Genomic DNA, 22269 nt, shown 5'->3' with positions numbered 1-22269 from the left:
ATATAGACTAAACTCATCACATACTCTTTTACGCGTGCAATAATACTTTTTTCTGTTTTTTTTTTTTTTTTTGATTTAGTGTTATAATGTTTAAAGGTGATATATAAATAGTCATGTGTATTTTTTTTTTAAAAAAAATGTAAGGTAACTTGAAATAATGTTTAAAAATAAAATAGAAATAATGTCCTAAATTTTAAATTGAATGGAAAAGATAAAGAAAAAAAAAAACTTAAAACTTAGGAACATTAAGGGCCTGTTTGGTACATGTGTTTAAAAACTGAAAATTGTTATTTAAAAATTTTTGTGAAAATACGTGTGGGTGAAAAAGTATGTGAAAATACATGAAATGTTGTTTAAAAACTGAAAATTGTTGTTTAAAAACACTCACCAAATACCCCCTAAATTATTCTTTTAACTGATTTGTGTTTTTTAATTTTAAAATTATTTAACTAAAAGATACGAGAGTATTTTAAGGCTTGGGTACAGGCACACTTTTTTTTTTCCAAAATGGCACAAGGCCAGCCCAACCAATCCAGCATATCCTACTATTAATTCTCTAAGGTCTGACGCTGATTCACAAAATGGTTGAGGAGACAACGGAAGTGATCAGCATACAATATAAATGCTCTTTCAGTTTTGGCTACTTTGATTGCTTCTGTGACCTTCCAAGAAGGAGTCAACCCTCCTGGTGCTACTACTAGTACTATGACTAGCTATACGAACCCAAGCCTTATCAGCCCTCCTAATTATAGGGATACACATAAACCTGGAAAGTCCATTTTAGCTAATAATAGGATATCCTATGGCGTTTATATTGTCTGCAACACTGCAGCGTTTTCTATGTCGAGACCAATTCTCTCTACTAAAAAGTTGCGTGCACCATTTTTATGCAGGGTCTGCATAATTCTATTTTTTGGTAGTCTACATATTTGATCAACCTGATTGGCATACTATCAGAATAATCATAGAGAGGCCGGAGGGAATATATCGATAATGTTAAAATGAATATGTAAATCTTAGTCAGAAGACTGTTAGAGGTGCTGGACAACTTGATAAAAATCATGATTTGAAATATTTGAGGAGTTAAGTAGTTATTTACTTGGAACTGCATAACCAATTGAACCTTTAATTCCAAACGTGCTAGTTTGATTTAGAGAAACATTATTTCTTACAACTTGTCGTTGTCGGGACACACCATGTATCTATCTTTTCTTTGTTCATCAATGTAATTTTTCTTCTTTTATTTTCTTTCTCCTCGTGATTCCATTACTCCTAAATATGTAACTATTTATCAAAGACATCTAATGTACTACATGACTACTTTAGTTTTTATATTCTTGCATCTCACTTTCGCGATATATATAAGAGATGCTATTTTATGTAAAAGAATCGGTGAATGAAAATATAACTTTCTTCTATATTAATATTAGCTTCCTTTCAAATAGTCTTTTGAGTTTGTGTAACTGGTATTAGAGTCTACTACCCATCTAAATAAAATATCTATTCCCTTTGAGGGTTTGTGAATAGGTGTGAAGCAGTTTACCTTCCCTATTGCTTTCAAGTCAAAAAAAAAAAAAATCATGATTGTCTTATGAGAGACCATTTCTTCCAAGCAGTTGATTATAACTGTTGTAATAATTGCTTTTCTTGCTTTTTCTAATTAACCTAGGGGGCGTAATCCATCCAACGCCTTATGGAGGTAATTCAACTAAGGTATCTAGAGTTTTGAATAGCAACTTCCACTTCTTCTTTTTTTTAGATGAGGATAATGTATATGGTTGTCAAAACATACCGTGACATTGATTGAGCCTAACAAATGTATTGGACTCATAGAGGGCATGATTTTTTATTTTTATTTTAAAAAAAACAGGCACTTTGTTCCCCAAAGCTCTATCAAAGATGTTCATTGAATATCCATACAACATAATGGAGCATTTGAACATTCATGTTGTGGTTCTTGAATGTACAATGACTGAATCTTTTTTGTTGTTGGTTTAAATCTGTCAGTATTGTTTTAGTAAATCTGATTGAATGTGGAAAGCAGTCATGGGATTCTAAATTTCTCTCTAATTTTGTTTATCGGTTGTTCTTCTTCCTCTTTTTTAAGCACAATTTGAGTATATTAGAATTGGTTTGATATTTAGTTTGAGCATATAGTAATGGGACCATGGTATATTTGATTAAGTTGTTGAACCTTGAACCCCAAGTGAAAATGAAGCATAACACCAGTACTGTGATTTGCTGAGTTTGACTATTGTTTATTTAGGCAAAAATAGCTAAATATCACTATTTTTGAAAATTATTAGTGTTTTATCTGTTTAAGAAATATTTTGTAATGTATCACTTTTTAAAACTCGAGTTAGTACCATAAAAAATGTCACATGAAACTCGATTTTGTGGTATTCAAGTGCATTGCAACGTGTTACTCGAGTATATGCATTCACGCAGTATTGTGGCTGTCTGATTGCACTCACACGGTCAATCACACAGTCAACAATTGTGGCTGTGCGATTTTACTCGTGATTGCACTCACACCGTCAATCACACAGTTGGCTGTCTCACACAGTCAACAATTGTGGCTTTGGGTTTTTCTTTTTTTCTTTCTTTTGTCAGGGTCACGTAGGAAAATGCAGTGAAAAAGGCAGCAAGTTATAGAAGGAACTGGAGTTCCTATGAAACTCGAGTTTATTTTGTAATGTATCACTTTTTAAAACTCGAGTGTTAGTACCATAAAAAATGTCACATGAAACTCGATTTTGTGGTATTCAAGTGCATTGCAACGTGTTACTCGAGTATATGCATTCACGCAGTATTGTGGCTGTGTGATTGCACTCACACGGTCAATCACACAGTCAACAATTGTGGCTGTCTCACACGGTCAACAATTGTGGCTGTGTGATTGCACTCACACAGTCAATCACACAGTTGGCTGTCTCACACAGTCAACAATTGTGGCTTTGGGTTTTTCTTTTTTTCTTTCTTTTGTCAGGGTCACGTAGGAAAATGCAGTGAAAAAGGCCGCAAGAAACTCGAGTTTCATAGGAACACTAATAATTTAGTATAAGAAAAATAGTGGTATTTGACTATTTTTGCCGTTTATTCATTTATTTTATGAATTTACTATAAGAAAATTGCCATTTCTTTCAGGTGGAGAATGAGACCCAATTAGGGCGTGTGTAATTACCAATAAAGGAAGTTCAGGTCTGTACTTGTTTGGCAATGCTATTGAGGCTGAGGCTATATCCATAGCTTAAGATGTTTTTGTCTAATGGAAAGCAGCGTGGGGAAGGTACTCGCTTTTGATAATCTCATTAAGAGAGGATAGATGCTAGTAGGTTGGTGGTGTATTTGCTGCTGTAGTGGGGAGATGGTGGAGCATTTTTTATTACATGTTAGTGTTCTGTTCAAGATGTGGAGCTTCATTTTTTGATCTTTTGGGTTTCATTGGGTGCTCTCGGCAAAGGTAATTGATCTTTTGTTTAGTTGGTTAAATTGAGTAGGCAAGCATTCTTCAGATATTTGGAACATTGTTCCAGTTCCATTATGTTTGATGTGGGCCTTGTTGCATGAATGAAATCCTTGTACATTTGAGGATATGGAAAATTCAGGGATACAATTGATTGCATTTTTTAATAGTTGTTTGATTGCTGTAACCCATTGATAATTTGCATACCAATGCCACAGTGCCTTTGCAATGAATGAATTAGAGTAGATGCAAGGCAATGCGCCAGTGTTTTGATTAGTACTTAGCTTCAGTTTGTTTCTTCCAACTTTCTGTCATTATTTCTCCAATAGTTTTATTATTAAAATAATATTTAGCTCATGAAGCATGTTGCATTACCTTTCTCTTGAGATTTGTTTCTTTCTAAAAACTTTTGATTTTATGTATGTTGTATAGACCTTTTGTCGACCGAGTAATTGATATAATGATATCAGTCTACATTGAATTGTGAATATTTATAACACAAGTTATACAATATTACGATTGGTAAGTAATCTATATTTGGCTACTAGTAAAGCTTCTGTCTTGGATAGTTTTTCACTACTTGGCAAAACTTGTTGCCAAGAGTCATGTCTGTAATTGCCAATGAGAGAATGACATTTTGAGTCCAGGATCCACTTGGTGCAGGTTTAGTAATCTATGTTTAAAGAGTTTTGGGTTCAGTGTCCTGTGAATGCATAATTGCTAGTGTTATGAAGTTAACCAAATAAAGACTGTATATATGCATAGAAGAACAAAGAGCAGGAGAGAGAGAGAGTTTAGAGGTTATTTTCGGGCAGAAAGATGATACATAACTTTGAGTACCAGTGTACCATGGCGAAGTATCGTAAGAGACAAGAGTGATTATCTGCAATTGTATTGTTTTAGTTTTTGCAGCTTTTATTTGTAGTTAGCTTCAGTTTGTTGTCTTCAAACTTCCATTCGTCATTATTTCTCCAAAATATTTATTAATTGATATTTACCTCACGAATTATGTTGCATCACCGATTTCTGAGATTTGTTTCTCTGAAAATGTATGATTTTGATTTCATTCATTGACACTTTTGGGTAAAGTAATTGGTACTGCGGATATGGAATAATTCTCTTCTCTTATGTGAATACTGTGACTTATAATCGACATTCAACCACTAGTCATTCTGTCATGAATGGTTGCCTGTACCCGTTTGGCAAAAGTTTTGAGGGTGAGGCTATTTCCCACTGCTTAATAATTGTGGAAAAAATAATTGAAAAAATTCCTTTACGACCGAAAGAGATGGTATTGAAATGTGACCTTGTTGGACAACATTGCCGGGAGCTTCATTGTACGTGCCGCTATCAGGTCAAGGGTAGTGTTAAGATGATTTTTTGAAGGAGAAAAATAATCAAGTTCCAACACCATGCGGGAAAAAGACATAAATACAAATGATTGTAGTTTGACAGGGTAAAATTTTGTCATGATTCGGGCAATTGAGAGTTGGGAGAGAAAAAGTTAGTTTTATTTTAGAGAGATTTCTAAGGTTTCAATGAGTGGATGCACAAGATGAATTGGAGATTTTTGTAGGGATTTTTAAGGTTTCAATCATTACTCAATTATGCCAAAGTAGCAGAGATGACTGTGGTAGCCTTAGGTCGTCTATGATGTTTACATTTTTGTAGCTATTTTTTTCGTTTCAATAGCAGACCAAGTACATAAAATCCATCAGTTTGCATAAAAATCTATCATACAAAAGAGGGGGGACATCATTTTACCGAATTTTATTATAAAAAAATGTATAAACTAATGTGATAAAGAATGTAATCTATGTCATATCAACAATGTAATATATAAATTTCTCAAATATTTTTTTTTTCTTGTTTTTGGAAAATTTGTATTATGCTTAACATATGGACCAAAAACATTTGAGAATCAACTTGCAACCATGAGGGGCTTCTAGAGACTAGAGCATCTCGTTTCATGTGTGAAAGCAGTGCCAATTTCTTCTAGTGTGCCTATTGGAATATGCGATGAAATCAAAGGCAGAGGCATATGAGAGGCCGGTTGAACTCATTCATGAAAGTCCTATCTATGAAATCAACAGGATTTACCTCATAGTACATGTCATGTGAGTGTGACATGATTAGAGCCCAGCCGAAGTTTTTGAACTTTGAACTTTGAATGTATAGCTTTCCTTAATTGGTGGATATATTGGTTCGATCAGTCCTTTTTTTTCATATACAAGTTGGGTGGAAGATATATGGAGGGCTATCTGGATTGACATATACAATTCCATCTACATAAAGCTCATTATTGGGTGTAAAACTTTCTTCTTTCTTTTTTTTTTGGTTGAATGGATGCAACACTATTTCAATAAAGTGAAATGAGAATATCCATTCTCTATATAAAAAAGGATAGTTGAAATGTTTGTGTTTGACAAAACGACATTGTAAGGGTTAAAATAGCAGAAGTGGAGGTTTTCCTTTCGGGTTTGTTTGTTGTGTACTTACGCTTCTATCCTTAAAAAACTTTTAATCTAAAGAGTGAAAAAGCGTGGGTAATTTCGTCATTTGGCTCTATCTTTTTTTATATATCTCTTTATTTCATGTGTTTGACAGCCAAGTACTCTATTGATAGACACAAACCCAGGACACACGGTAAGGGAGAGAAACAGAGAGAGATAAGAAAAAGGAAAAACAAAAAAAGACTCAGCTATGAGTCAATTGCTTCCATCACAAGAGAGAGAATGAGAAGAAAGAAGGAAAAGAAGGTTGGAGAGAGAGAAAAATGGAGATTTTGTTTTGGTTTAGGTCATTCATGAACACCACTATATTTGTCGTTATTTAAAGTATATTTATCTTATTTAGATGTAGCTTCTCCACATGGGTTCATCTTGCATGTGAATTATTACTTTCTTTCTTTTTGGTTGGTTTTAATTTGTTATATGTAGTCATGTTGTTTCTTTTGCTTATGTTATTGTTATTTTAATCTAACTTGAAAGTCAATTGTGCTAAGATATCATGACACTCACTTATAGAAGAATGAGAAGTTATAATGATAAAGATTTAGGGTTGGATTTTGGGATGATTCATTCGTTCGGATTCTGATACGGGTGGGCAAGTTTTGGTGATTTGAAAGGAATTGATTGGGCTTTATGTTTCTAATTGTATGTTGATTGTGGGTTGTTTTCAAGCTTTCTTGACTGTTGGCAGGTCTAAGAGCTTTGCGAGAGAGGGATTGGTCATTGGTGACGAGGATGGTTTTGTAAAATTAAGGTTTGTTTGGGATCCGCTTATTCTGCCGAAACTGAAAACTTTTTGCTAAAAGTACTTTAGATAAAGGTAAAAGTTAGTTGAAATAGTACAGTGGGACCCATGAATAGTATCAAAAAATGTAATGGAACCTATGAATAGTAGCAAAAATAAGCTGAATAGTAAAATAAGCTGGCAAAATTAAGCCTTGCCAAACACACACTTAGTGTTTCCTTTTGTTATTTAGGTGAAGTTTGGATAGCGTCTGCGTTGCGAGTTTGCGATTTGTGTTGTTTTTCTGAGTCCTATGTATTGTTCACGGGACCCGCAAATATTTTATTTAGCAAAAAAATCTTTAAAACTAGGTCCTACAGTATTATTCATACATTTAAAAATTATTTTACTATAGTGTTTTCAACAATAAACAGTATCCAAACAGATCCTTAATATATTCAGTGTAATTTGATTGAAATGTTATATGAACTAAAAGAACTATATAAATGTTTTGCATTTTGGTGAATCTTAGATATTTTTGGAAAACTAATAAATTTCATTGTAATTAGTGTTTAGTGATGTTAATCAAATTAAATCATCAAATAAACCAAAAATACCATTTCACGTGCCACTAACACTAATTTTACCAAAAATAAGAGTAAGAATTATGTTACTTTGTTTTAAATTTTACAAACAAACTACTAAATCTATTGATCTTGATTTACGCGGACTAGTTTATTATTCTGCACGGTAATGTAGAGGTTGAGGTTATAAATTCAGGATGACAGGACCTATTGAGTACTTATGTAATTTACTAATAAATAAATAAGAAACACTGGCACAGCAAAAATTTTCAAGCTAATGATTGTTTGGACTGTGATCTATTTTGTAATAAGCTACAAGCTATAGAACTCGAGGGCCGTGGCTACAAGATTTGACTGTTAGCAAGAGTCCAAAAAGAAATCCATAAATTGTGGTAGAAATCAGTCAAGTAATGGGTCCAACATTTAATTTAAGCTTGAACCCACTTCCGGCCCAAACTAGCAAAGAGTACCACGGTCGTAACTCATCCAGCCCAAGAGAGCTCTTGATAGGTGCAGGTAGTGGTGTTTAAAACTCAAAACGAAAAAAAAAAAAAAAAAAAATTGTAGACAAGCTGCCACAAGAATTACAGAGCATATAGCCCATTTCCCCAAACTGTGGGCTACACTATTGGCCTCTCTACCCCCAAAAAAAAAAAAAAAAAAAAAAAAAAAAATCCCATGAAATAGAATCAGGACCTAACACTAAAGTATCAACACATAGCTTTGAATCCCCCTTAGGCTTTAGAGGACCTTTTGTAGGTGCCAATTTCTCATTCTCTTGCAAGATGAAGTGCCTAGAAGAATTCTTTAGCCTAAGCAACTTTTGGGTTGCATCTTGGGATTTGTTTTGCCCACCCCTTGATAAGTTAACATTCCAATCATGCAACAAAACTAAAATACCATCCCTTACGAAGGGTTAATAGTAGGGATTACAAGAAGTTGAGATGGAGTTAGGATTATAAATGTCTCATTTCCATCTTGTCCCAAAGAGCAGGCAAAACTCACGTGAAACGAGAGCATGGTAGGTGATCAAAGAGAGGCATAGGGTTAAGGCATTTTGTGATCAAGGTAGATTGTTGTTTAGGAATAATGTTACTATTTGTGCTCTAACATTCTAGAGTGTAAATAGATTGAAAATATTTAATTCATTGGTAAGTTACACACGCGACCATGCATGGATCTTGAGTCTCTAGACTCTTAAATGAGCGATCTCATGCTATAGTTTATTGGCTAAAGGATTGAAAAATGAAAATATGCTCTTCTCATGCTCATATGATCTAGGCAAGGTTGCAATCCTTGACCTTGTCTCTAAAGTTTGAATGCTTGATGTTGAGATTTATGAAGAGGAAATATGGAGTGAAATCACAAAAAAGTAGTTGAAGGAATTGACTGTTACTTGATTAAAATAATAGGTTCCTATTCAATTGAAAAGTTTTATTGAAGGAGTTTTATGACTAAATTGGATTCTGGAGCTGACTAGCATGGTTTTATCAAGTGGGTTAGTAAGTTCTCATTCGTTTGGGCATTGTGCCTCTAGATACTTTTTTAAAGATCAGGATATTCCATTTACTCTCAACTAAGGTTTATGGCATTTTAGGCAGTGTAGTTGGTGAGATTTGACGTATATCCTATTGAGCTTTTATGCTAGTCTAAAGTTGACACTGTTAGTTCATGTTAGTTTGTGTTTCATTAACTTGTTCCCAACTTAAGGAGTGGATTAAAGAATCACCAATAAATATATATATATATATATATATATATATAGAGAGAGAGAGAGAGAGAGAGAGCTTTTTTTTTGGGCAGAAAGATGTACATAACTTTGAGTACTACTTTGTACCAGTTCCCACATGTTATCATTTGAGACAGTCAGAGCAGATGGAGAAAAAACAACTTTATAATTTTTCCCCAGAAATGTTTGCGAATTTCTACAAAGATTTTAATAAACTCAAGAACAAACTTCCTCAGCTTAGAACCAGGTTCAAGATGTCTATCATTTTCTAAAATCTCACAAACAATGTCAGAAAAAAGCAATACAAATTTTCTTTTACTCCAGATCAAAAATTTTTATCAAACACCAAGATGCCATATATTATGTAGAAGTCTTTGAAATCATACTTCTCAACATTTAATAAATTTCGCTCACATATGCTCGCGCAATCATATATGAGTTAGCACTGATTCGTTCAAAGTTTCCAAAATCTTAAAAATATTGAAAGCAAAGGTATAGGTTATATAAACTAATAACATAAATGCACACAATAGAAGGGAATGAGGTACCTTTTACAGCTTTTAAACTCTTTACCAGCGTTCTTTAAAGTAGTATTGATTATCCCCTGTTTACCTCTTTCAATTTCCTTCTTCCAAAAATGGTACAAGCAATTGAGCACCAACAAGTAGGGTGATAAATGGGCGGGTTGGGTAGGTTTTGAATGTATTTAGATTTTTTAAAGTTCCTAAAGTACTTTATCAAGTAGATTTCTTTATATTCTTACATCTCATTTAAAATAATGGTTTAAAATATTGCCACCTCATCAATTCACTAATTTACTCTTTCAAAACCACGGATTAAGCCCTCGTTAGACAATCCTGGGCAAAATCATTCAAGAAGAAACCCCCCCCCTTTTTTTTTTTTTTAAACTCTCTTTCAGATCTAAAAGTTTCAATATTTTCAACCATAAATGATGGATCCATTTAGCTCAATCCCTTCAAATCGCAAATGGATGACCATTGAAAGCCCAAGAAAGGCCAGGTATGTAAGATTGTCAGCCATCCTACTCTCTATAGTGTTTGTTCTCTCTATATTTGTCTATTGTCTACTATGTTTCTTTTTTTTCTTTTCTTTTTTCCTTTCTTTATTCCCAGAATATGCTAGATATTAGCTTTTTTGTTGTTTTGCAATTTCTCTACTGCATCACTGTTTGATAATTGTTCAAGATTTTTTTTTTTTTTTTTAAGATGAGGATAATGTATATGGTTGTCAAAACATACCGTGAGATTAATTGAGCCTAACAAATGTATTGGACCCATAGAGTGCATGATTTTTTTTTTTTTTTTTTTTTTAAAACAGGCACTCTGTTCCCCAAAGCTCTATCAAAGATGTTCATTGAATATCCATACAATATAATGGAGCATTTGAACATTCATGTTGTGGTTCTTGAATGTACAATGACTGAATCTTTTTTGTTGTTGGTTTAAATCTGTCACTATTATTTTAGTAAATCTGATTGAATGTGGAAAGCAGTCATGGGATTCTAAATTTCTCTCTGATTTTGTTTATTGGTTATTCTTTTTTTTTTTAGCACAATTTGATCAGTATATTAGAATTGGTTTGATATTTAGTTTGAGTATATTAGTAATGGGACCTTTGGTATATTTGGTTAAGTTGTTGGACCTTGAACCCCAAGTGAAAATGAAGCATAACACCAGTACTTTGATTTGCTGAGATTGACTATTGTTTATTTATTTTATGAATTTACTATAAGAAAATTGCCATTTCTTTCAGGTTGTCAATTCGCTTTGTGTTTTTGCTAATTTTTCTGATCATTTGTAAGCTGTTGGATTTGGTAATCTGCTTTGATGCTTGTCTTTCATGTCTATTGGGTTTTGCTCAGGGACGAACGCAGGATTTTAAGCCGGGGGGCTAGAGATAAGCAAAATTTTTTTTTTTCAAATACGCATCCATATGGTATTAATAAATGATCAACCAAGACAAATACCCAAAAATCATTGTTTCTTAGTATATTAAGATACAATCTACTAACAAAAACAAAAGATGCGAAACACTATTGTTTCTTAATATATTAAGATACAATCTACTAACAAAAACAAAAGATGCGAAACACTATTGTTTCTTTATACAATCATCTATGAAAAGGGAACTCGACGCTCTTTCAAATCTTCAAAATCATCTACTATTGAATCCAAACTAAATGTCGAAGCTATATCCTTTTCAATGTATAACATCAAAGAGTCATTCAAAAAGTCATCTTCCAAACTAAATGCGAAACACTTTTCTTAACATTACTTTTTTGTTTTTTTGTTTTTTTGTTTTCTCCCCTGTCGCTTGTCTTTGCCCAACAGCAACTCCACACCACTTTTCCCTATTCCCTATTATTATGTCCAACTAATGTCCAACACTCCAACTACCGGTCAACAAAGGCACAAAGCATCTGACTCTATCTCTTTTCTATTTCTTTTATCTATATAATGCAAGGCAGCAAGAGCCACAGCCCACAAACACAGTCACAAAGCCAAAAACCCAAAACAAAACAAAAAAAAAACACACAGTTCAGTTCAGCGGCTTCAGCCGCAGCACAACACAAGCACCAAATCAGTTATCAGTAAAAACTAAAAACACAAACACCACAAGCAGTAGCACAGCTGCACAGTTGCTTAATTTCTTTGATTCTCAGAATCTCAGATCACAGATTCACAACACAAGGTTTTGAAATTTGAAGGAAAAGATAAGAGTTAAAGAGTAAATACCTGTGCTGTGATTCTGTGAAGGCTCGAAGCTGGGCTGGACAGATCGGGAAACGGCAACCGGCGGCAGCAGCAGCAAGTTGATCTCGTCTCGCGTGGCGGCGTGGCCCGCGTGGGTCTCGCTCTCGCCGGCGTGGGTCTCGCTCGAAGCAGCTGGGTTCGCACTGACTCAGGGACTCTCTCGCTCTCGTCTCGCTCCGTCACGGCGTCACGGCGTCACGGCGACACCGCTGCCTCTCTGTCTCTCTCCGTCTCGCACTCTCGCTCGTAGCTCTCGCCTCTCGGTCTCTCACTTTCCTTTCTTTTTTTTTTGTTCTTTTTTTTCCTTTGGTTTTTGCTTTCTCCGTTTGGTTTTGGACTGCTGAGGCTGAGATTTTTTCTCTATTTTTTTTTTTTTTTTTTTTTTTTGTTGTGGATTGACATGGGTTATGGCCTTATGGGCTCTGCTCTGCTCTGAGCTGGCCGGATTATGGGCTAGGGGAAGGGGGGCCGGAGCAAAAATTTCAGGGGGGCCCAAGCCCCTATTTTTTTATTTTGGAAAAATTTTACTTGCTAAAAAAATTTTTTTTTGGGCCCAGGGGGGGCTCGGGCCCCCTTTGCCTTGTACCTGGGTCCGTGACTCTAATCCACTATATTTCATTTTCATGAAGGGCGTGGATCCCATTGCAAGAAGATTAAACCACCTCTTGTAACATAGGACACTAGTCTTTGTATTTTAGATTCATCTTCGAAATTTTTTTCTGCATGGCAACGTGGAAGAGTATTAGCAAGTAATTGGTTTGAAAATTAGTCATATAATCCAAGATATCATTATAGAGAAATATAGGTTGTTGTTTGTTGATATGTCATTAATTCCCCCTGTTGGTTTCAATTAATTTGGAGAAATTATAAGGTTGGTTGGGTCTTGTCCATTGTATTTCATTTTCATGAAGGGTGGATTCCATTGCTGGTTGACTGGTTCCCACACATTTGCATAGTTTTGAAACCTTAACCGTTCATTGAACCGTAAAAGTGAGAGATTCAAGATTTTTGAGGTCGAACTGAAGTTGAACCGTGATGATGTCATAATTAATTTAATAATTAATTAAAGCCTAAATATAGATATTAAATTTATAAAACTAGCAAAAATTGACTAATATATCTATATATGTGAGGGAAATTTAATGATTTTCAAGCATTTATTTAATAATTAAATAAGAAAGTTAATAAAATAAAATAATAACCATGAAAACATTAAAATTTATTATTAATTTTTGAAATAAAGTTTAATATCTTTGAAGGATTTTAATTATAATTTTTTTTTAATTCTTTGTAAGAGATGGATAATTTAATTAAGTAGAATAAAATTGTATTAAGTTTTTTTTATAAAATATATATATATGCTAGGGGTTGGACTGCACGGTTCTTGCCACCAGTTTTGCATGAACCGTGTGGTCCAACCCCAGTTTTAGGGGTTCACGAAATTGCCACATATGCCTAGTTTTCTATGCTTAAAAAACTGGATTTCAATCTGATTCTCGGTTTTTACGGTCCAACCTCCCGATCCAGTTTGGGTTTGAAAATAGTGCACATTTGATGATTGATCCACTATCATGTGAGACAGTCAAAGCAAATGAGGTAAAAAATAAAAAATAAAAAGCATTGCCCGTTTGTTGATGTTGTTCTAATAACATTGTTTAAGTATTATAGAAATACATATAGGTAAAAAAGTGTAATGAAAATATGTATTGTATTATTTAAACAACAAAAACTGTTGTTTATGTAACACAACCAAACAGCGGTCTTAGATTCAGTCATTATAGTTTGGATTATTAGCGTGGAGTTTTCATTACAGGCTTACAGCCAAGGTGTAAGTCTCGTAGTAACATAGGACACAAATCTTTCTCTACATTATATTAACAAAACCAACAGCATATGTCAAGCCCAAATTCCGCGAAAGCCCAACTTGTATAAATCAAATCGCAAAAGGCTGAAAATTGCAAACATTCACACCCGGCCTACCTTAATTCTTTCTCTCTAAAGTATAATGTGGACCAGAAAGCAATAGTAAGCGGGATAATAACAGAACCAAAATAATAAAACACTGCAATCAAGCCCAAAATCACTTTTAACGAAGCCCAAGGTTACAGATTGATTTGTAAGTTTTAACAGACCTTTTAGCTCAAATTTCAGTCCATACTCATTTGCACAAAGTTTATGGCTCATAAGTCATAACTCTCGAGTTCGAAGAGAGCAGCTAATAGGTGCACGCAAGGACAGTATTTTTCATTAAATCTACTCCAATCCATCATATGACATTTTTATTAAAATAAATAAAATAAGTCATATGACTCGAAATAGGTCATATGACTAAAAATACACACAAATGGTTGTTTGAGTTGTTACTCAATATTGTTAACTAATATTGACAGTCTATTAGATGTGCAATCCTAAGGTTGTAATCAAACTGAACCAAATTGAGTTGAATATTGAATAATCAAACTCAGCCTGACAAGAATAATAAAATCTTTAAACTCTATTTGAGCTTGAGTTGAGCTTGCATACATCTTGATCTTGTCAAAAATTGAGTAGCTTGAGCTCAACTTAATTCATTAGGCAAACTGAAATCAAACTCAATATCAAGCAAATAATAAAACTTTTAATATATTTTTTAAAATATATATAAACTTAAATTCAAATTTTTAATTAAAATATTTGGGTTAAATGCCACTTTCATTCTAAAAGTGAATTTTATTTTTGACGTTTTAAACCTCAAAATATAACATGCTTGTCAAATTGGTCATTCGATTCATTGTCATCTATAAAATTATTATTAAGTCCAACAAAATAGCGTCACATCACATATGATGGAAATGATGAAAAGATAAAGGGTTAAGAGAATCAATAGCACAATAAACATATCCCAAATCACAAAAACAAAATTGCAAAAGGCTGGAAAAAAAAACACAAAAAACAAAAACAAAAACAAAAAAACAAAAAATCACCTCCAGCCTACTTGAATTTGTTTGCTAATATGTAATGCGGACCGGAAACATTAGTTGGTGATATAACAATATGCCCAAAATAATAAAACCATGCAACAAAGCCCAAACTCTATTAAGTTTTAACCGAGACCAGGATATAGATGGCATTTTAACAAACCTTTGAGCTCTTTCAGCCCACACGTGCACAAAGTTTATGGCTTTATAACTCATCCAACCCAAGAAAGTAGCTAATAGGTGCACTCAATGAGTGAGTTTTCCTCATAACTAAGCAGTGGCGGAGCCAGGAATTTAGGTCAAGGGGGGCAAGATTAAAAGACAAAATTGAAAGTCAAAAACTAATCTAAAAAAATTTAAACGTTAATATTAAGAGTATGCAATATACCTGTGACTATATAAACGTGACTCAATGACTTGAATTCTTTAAAAAACTCAACTTGAATGCTTTTAAAAACTCAACAGAAACTCTAATAGCTTGTTTGAATAGATGGGAGTAAAGTAAAGCGAGGGAAAGTAAGATAAATTACCTTATTTGGATTTTTTTTTAAGAAAGGAAATGGAGAGATTTGGAGGGGTTCTAATTACTTCTAACTTCTCATTTTTAATTTCTCTAAATTAGAGAGATATGGAGAAAGAGTAGAGCATAGAAATATTTGACCAAATGAATTACCAAATTTAAAATTTCTTTTTCTTAAAAGCAAATTATTTTCCTCCCTTTACTTAATTTTAAAAACATTCAAAAACCTTTTTTTTTTTTTTAAATATGGGAGGCATGCTTTACACTGTATCATATATACACTTTTTTTTTTTAGAGTTCTATTAGTATTAGGATGCTGTGATTCCTATTCCGTATAGGCATATATCAGTAGCATAGGTTTTTTTTTTTTAATGGTTACTAGGTGGGACGCATAGTTCTATATTAGAGTTATGGTAGTCTCAAGAGTTCTAGTTAAGGAAAAGTTTTTTGGCTTTTGTGTAGAGGGGCAAATAATACATTTTAATGCAATATACTGCCATTATTAGTAAAAAATTTGGAAGTTCAGGGGGGCACCTGCCCCCCCTCGCCCCCCCCCCCCCCTCCCTCCGCCCCTGTAACTAAGGGTCCGTTTGGTTGGAGATGTGAAAAAGTGAGAAGATAGAAAATTATAAAATAATAAAAAATATTTTATTTTCTCTCACTTTTGTTTGGTTGGGAGTGGAAAAATGGAAGGATGGAAAAAATGAATTTGAATAAATTTACTCATATACCCTTATTAAAGGATGATGTCAAATTTTAAAAAAGTGACAAATAACCACGCAAAAAGGAGCAATCACCGAAATTTTTGTATAAAAATAAAAAACATATTCCAAAAAAAATCACATCTAGTAAAAATAAAAATAAACTATCACGCCCAAGCCCTAAAAAATCAAAAGAAAAAAAATGAGAAAAAAAGAAAAGAAAAAAGAGGCAATGTTAATGCCCAAGAAAAAAAAAGTGACAACTGGCAACGTGATTGCCCAAAAAAAAAGGGGGGGGGGGGGGGGGGAACGTTGCTGCCCAGCCTAGGGAAGAGAGAAGAAAGAAAAAAAAAATGCAACTTAAATTGAGGGTATTTGTGTAAAGTGCATCTTTTAGTACTTTTTCCTCCTCATTTTCCTTCCAAATTGGGAGGATAAAAAAAGGTGGGCCCGAAGGGACAATTTCCCCCCTATTTTCTGTCTCTCTTGTTTTGTCTTTTCAACCAAACATTGAAAAATGCCATTTTTCACCCTATTTTTCTCTCCCTATTTTTCATCATCCCTGTTTTCTCCCCAACCAAACATACCCTATTAGTGAGGAATCTTCTACATCCCATATCCATATGGTGACTCATAAAACCACCTATTCATGTGTAACAAAGCACATGACTTATAAATTTGAGTTGCCATGCAATGTTTTTAATACTTAACTACAGTAAACTGCCAAAAATGGCAGTTTACTAGAGGTAGATGGTAAACACAAAAAAACATTATTTAAATGAGAGAGAGACTTAAGTGGTAAAAAAAGAATATTTAAATGAATTGGTAAAATAATAGAGTATTTAATATTTTAATGTTGAATGTATTGTAAAATGATGTATTAAAATCAATAAAGGAGCTTTTTGAGTTGTTAAAAACTAAATTTTTTAGCATTTTTAGTGTGAATGCTCTTAAATATGCAATCGAGTAAAGCCAAAGTCGAATATTGAATAGTTGAACTCAACTTGTCAAGGATAATAATAATGACATAGAAAAAACTTTATGGATGAGAGGACAATTCACCCAAACTTAATGAGTTTAATTTGAACTTCGGCAACCAAAAAAAAGGTATTTTTGATTTCAGAATTACAACATGTACACCATATCATTCATCCATCCTTTTCTACAAGTGTTCAAATTACAAAATTTACTTACATCTATCTATTCATTCATCTTTTCTTTTCTTTTCTTTTCTTCAAATTACAACATTTACTTTCGTTCATCCTTTTCTATACAATAAGTGCAAAATAATCTTCATCACCCAAAAAAATATTACAGGTTATAGAATAATTTTTCCCATAATACACATTCCGCAAGGGAATTTTGTATGTAGGATAGTTTCTAAGTTTTCGTTAAACTTCAATAATGTTGATCAAAGTTGACCGGTTGGTTATGCATAATTGGAGTAATAATAGAGTTCCAAGGCTCCCCACCTCCAACAAAAGAAAATTTCTCAAAGTTTGCAAAATCGACATGCCTCTATCAAGCCAACAAAGTTTATAAAAATGGAAGGATTGTAATAGTGTGGGACTCTGCCATTTGTAGGGTCTTAATTAAAACCGTGTTAGGATTGCCAGGAATCAAACTCACATCAAACTTTGTATAAGTAAATTCACTTAAGGGGGGACTTTGATTGTGAAAGCACACCCAATTCCTTTGTTTTTTCTTATATTTGACTTCTCCATCTCCTATTTTTTAATGCAACACAGCGAAAAAATGCTAGTCAAATATCCTATTTTAAAAAAAAAAAATTGAACCTGAAGCATATATGCATGGTCCTTCATGATTGTGAAAACACAAAAACAAACTTATCTAAAATCCATGTCCTTTGGCCCATCATCCACTAGGGAGTGACTACTACTAAATGATGAAATTGAATGGTTCATACCTACTTTAAATGTCATCATATGAACATTTTCAAACATTATGTAGAAATGGAGGACTTATCACTTAGGTCAGTTAGGTGATTGTCATTTTGATCATTGGATGGTCCCATATCTCTTAGTCCAGCTGTGAGTAGCTAAGCAAGCTAATAGACAATTGCCATGACTATTGATGTATGAGTATGACAATGAAAATTTTCAAAGCCTACAGTATGGGAACTGCTATATAGGTTTGCTCATTTTCGATCATTAAAATTGGTCCCTATCATATTCACGCTATGGAGAAACTAATGGACAATTGGTATGACTATTGATGCATAGAAAAAGAGACTTGTGTTTGGACACGAAAACTTAAACCAGAAAAGTAAAACCAAGTGATGGATCAAATGCAAACTCACAGCTACATTGCTGAAATTTTAGGAAGACACCAAATTGTGAAATCGGTGGTGCCATCATAGCATTTGTCTTTTGCTTTGAACGTGGTTTTCCATGCCATCAATGTGCTTAATAATTGTGAAAAAATGACAATAGTAGCATTAATATTTGGTTGTGAGATCGACAATGATAGACTAAAAGGGTTGGCAATTTCCTTTGCTACTTTAGCTTGCACACGTGAAACGTGTAGACAATACTTTTCTTGTTGTAGAAAAATAAACATTCTAGGACTTTGCTGTCTCATAGTTTATGAATTTAAGTTTTACTAATTTTTAATTATATTTGCCTTAGATTTTAAAATCAAGCAATTTATTACAGTACTGAACTTTTTCTTCTAGTAATTGCAGTGAAATTTACTGTCAATTTGATGTTGGTGTGTAATTAGGAATTTAGGACTCAAAGCAATTTTTTATATTTTGTAAAATCCACCTATATCTCAAAGTTTTAATAGGTCCTTTTTTTTTTCTTCTTAAAGGGATGAATAGATTGAAAAAGGTCGTTGACGCTACTTTGAAGTTTGAAGTTTGAAGTAAGAAAAGGTTTTGTTTTTTTCTTTCTCATCATGTTGAACTGTCTGAGATTCAAATCGTGCGGAAAGGCTTTGGTTTTTCTTTCTCATTATTATATTAGTTTATACATATAGTAAATGCTTGACGCTAGCTTGCTTGGATGGGCAATACTTATATGGTCCAGACTCCAGAGTACTGCTTAGACTCTCACAAAGGCGGTGGGCTCTATGGTAGATTTTACGGGTGAGATCAATCCCTATTTGTGAGAGCTCGAAACACCACTCCTTGACTATCAAAGTATTTTTCAGCTTGGATAGATTGTGAGAAAGCATATAGTGTGGCAAATTGTAAACCCCATATAAAAATAAAATAAAAATATTAAAGAATTTTATAAAGACATTTGTTTGTAAATTACTTTTATAAATTTTAATGGAAAAATAAAATTTTTAATTTTTTTTACAGTTTTTTTTTATTTATTTATCAAAAAAAATAGTATCAAAATTTTTCTAAAATTATCCACTAAAAAATACTTTAAGAGTGCTCATTAACAGAACCAAAAAAAAAAAAATCAAATTATAAACAATTTTTTTTTTCTAATTGCTACCAGTATTATATTAGTTTATATAAACTGCAAATGCTTGACACTAGATCATTTATCGATCAAAACGAAAAACAAAGTTCAAAAAAAAAAAAAAGATTCAAATTGTGACAAATTGCCAGATTAGAGTCGGCAGCTAGCTCCCAAAGAACAAAGTCTAGAATTTGCGTGCATGTTTCGCCCCAAAGTTCAAAGTCCATATTTAATAATGTGTCACAGTCTCCAACATGACACACAACTAATTTGATTAAGAAGTTTTGATTAAGAAGTCAATTTTGTACTTAGTAGCCACGAGTGCAAAGACGTAAATAAAAGTTTCTCAAACTCCAATTATATGATTGCTTTCCTTGCTGTGTTCTTTCTTCCCGATTTTCATAAAACTATCCACTTTTTTGTCCCCAGCTGTACCTTCCAGAGAAGACCTTTTATAAAAGGCTACACCTTCGGTAATTACAAAACCTTGTCTACATGAACCCACTGATAGAGAAAAGTAATTGGGGTTTAGTTGTAAATAATTCTTTCATAAACCATATTAGTTTAAGAGGGGTATAGATTTTCTAAGGTACTCTACTAAATATATATTTTTTAATTTATTCATATTTTAATGATTTAATGGTTTAGATTTTGTTATATCAACATTTCATTAACATTTCTCAAAAAAAAAAAAAAAAAAAAAACATTTCATTAACAATAATCTTAATTGTTTTGTTTGTAATATTATTTTATTATTTTAAGAGTATTATTAGTAAAATGCTGACATGACAGAATTTAAACTCTTAAATCATAAAGGAGTAGTTAGGATTTAAAGAAATCTATTAGTAGAATATCCTAAAAAATCTAGAAAATCTGAATCCATTTTAGAGTTGTAATAATGTCCAACATGGTGAACTCAACAAAGACAAGTCACTGCAAAAATTGTACATGCAATAATACCATGTGAAATTAATGCGAGACAAAGCGGGTAAATAATTCCTTCATAAAGCATATTAGTTTTAGAGGAATTCAGATTCTTTAGATTTCCTAGATTACTCTACCAAATAATTTTTTTTTTTTAATTTTAACTATTTTTTAATGGTTTAGATTTTATCATATCAGCATTCCATTAATAATCTTAATTATTTTGTTTGCAACATGATTTTATTATTTTAAGAATATTGTTAGTAAAATGTTGACATGACAGAATCTAAACTCTCAAATCATAAAAAAAATGGTTAGAAATCATAAAAGAGTTGTTAGAATTTAAAGAAATCTATTGGTAAAGTATCTTAAAATATCTAGAAAATCTAAAAAATCTAAATCCGTTTTAGAATTGTAGTAACGTCCAACATGGGGAGCTCAACAAAGACAAGTCACTGCAAAAATTGTACATGCAATAATACTATGTGAAATTAATGCGAGACAAAGCAGGTACATGCTTGAAACAAAGTTAATCGAAAAAATTAAACAAAGGTTTGAGGCTTTAAGCAAGTGGTTTATTTATATTTTTCATTAAAATTGTATCAAAATTATTTTATGATAATTCATTAATAAATACTCTAAAAATACACGTTAATTGAACCCTTAATTTAAAAACTAACATACGTTTAACTAGCACATAGAATATATTTTTTCCCACGAAATCACTGTGAACTTTTAGAATTAGCCGTTAGCCCGTGCCTTGCGTGGTATATTGTTAACAAAATATTGTAAAAGTCTTTTATATCACTATTATTCATTACAACTAAAAGAAATATAGCATAAAAATTTACTATTTGACTTAGAAGGAAAAAAAAAAAAAAAAAAAAGTAAAATCATTGTACAATACACATTAACTTCTTTCAAAAATTGAAAAATAAATAAATGTGTTCCAAACATTTGATGCTAAAGATCAAAATATCAACTGCATAATGATAGAACCTAGCAAAAGCTTAAGGCTCATCATTACAACTCAATTTAAGAAATATGTTATCGGTTTTCCCAAACATTATCGGTTTTCCCAAACATTATCGGTTTTGGGTACAATGATTCACAAGCATTAATAAATAATAAATATATGAAGCTCAAAATCTAAACTTTGCATTCTTTTATATCTTTTTTGTATCATTAATTTATATCCACAACTTAACCTTTTCCCCCACGTTTTTCACAAAATATTACAAATATGGGAACTAAACAAAACTCAATGAATAATTTTAAGAAATTTCTTATGAGATTAATCATCTATATACGTTGCACTTAATAGCTTTATTAAATTGTATGATATCAAGGAAGAATCACCATTGGCCAGGAAATGGTCTAGCAGCTCTATCCTTCTTGTTAAGTACGTAGATGAACAATTTTGACCACCGATTGTTGTTGTTGTCTTTTTTTTTTTTTTTTTTTTTTTTGTCTGAATTTAAGACTTTTATTAACGAAAAAAAAAAAAATCAAACTACAAAACAACTAGGCTACAAGTCCTCTCTACTGATGACATCAACAAAACAGGTAGGGCTAATGGTGAGTAAGTAGGATCATGGGATATATGATTCTTTTAGGGGATTCACTTATTCATGAATTGGAAATGGACATTCATTAGGGGAAAAAAATGAGAAGGCCAATCACAACCAATGAAGGCCTTTTAGAAACAAATAAAATTTAAAGTGTTCAAATTCAATATTACAAATTTGACAAATTTAAATAAACAACTGCCAAAAAAAAAAAAAGAGAGAGAGTAAGAAACACATGCACCATAAACATAAATTATTACCACATTGACGACATGACGGATAAGTGATTATAAGACCTTAAAGAAGAGTGCAAAGAAGTAAGAGCACAACAAAATTACGAGAAATATTTTAAAATTTTATTATTGAATTTACTTT

General features: G+C 32.5%; 1 long non-coding RNA gene across 1 annotated transcript; it reads left to right on the top strand.

The window, feature by feature from the left end:
* Positions 1-1570: 1570 nt before the first annotated feature.
* On the top strand, positions 1571-3823 carry LOC126697540 (uncharacterized). Its single transcript, XR_007646216.1, has 2 exons — positions 1571-1713; positions 3148-3823. It is a non-coding gene; the product is annotated as an uncharacterized LOC126697540 (long non-coding RNA).
* The last annotated feature ends 18446 nt before the right edge of the window (positions 3824-22269 follow it).

This window comes from Quercus robur, chromosome 8 (assembly GCF_932294415.1).
Source record: "Quercus robur chromosome 8, dhQueRobu3.1, whole genome shotgun sequence".
Lineage (NCBI taxonomy): Eukaryota > Viridiplantae > Streptophyta > Magnoliopsida > Fagales > Fagaceae > Quercus > Quercus robur.
Note: the sequence above shows the minus strand (reverse complement) of the source record. Positions and strands in the feature narration are given on the sequence as shown.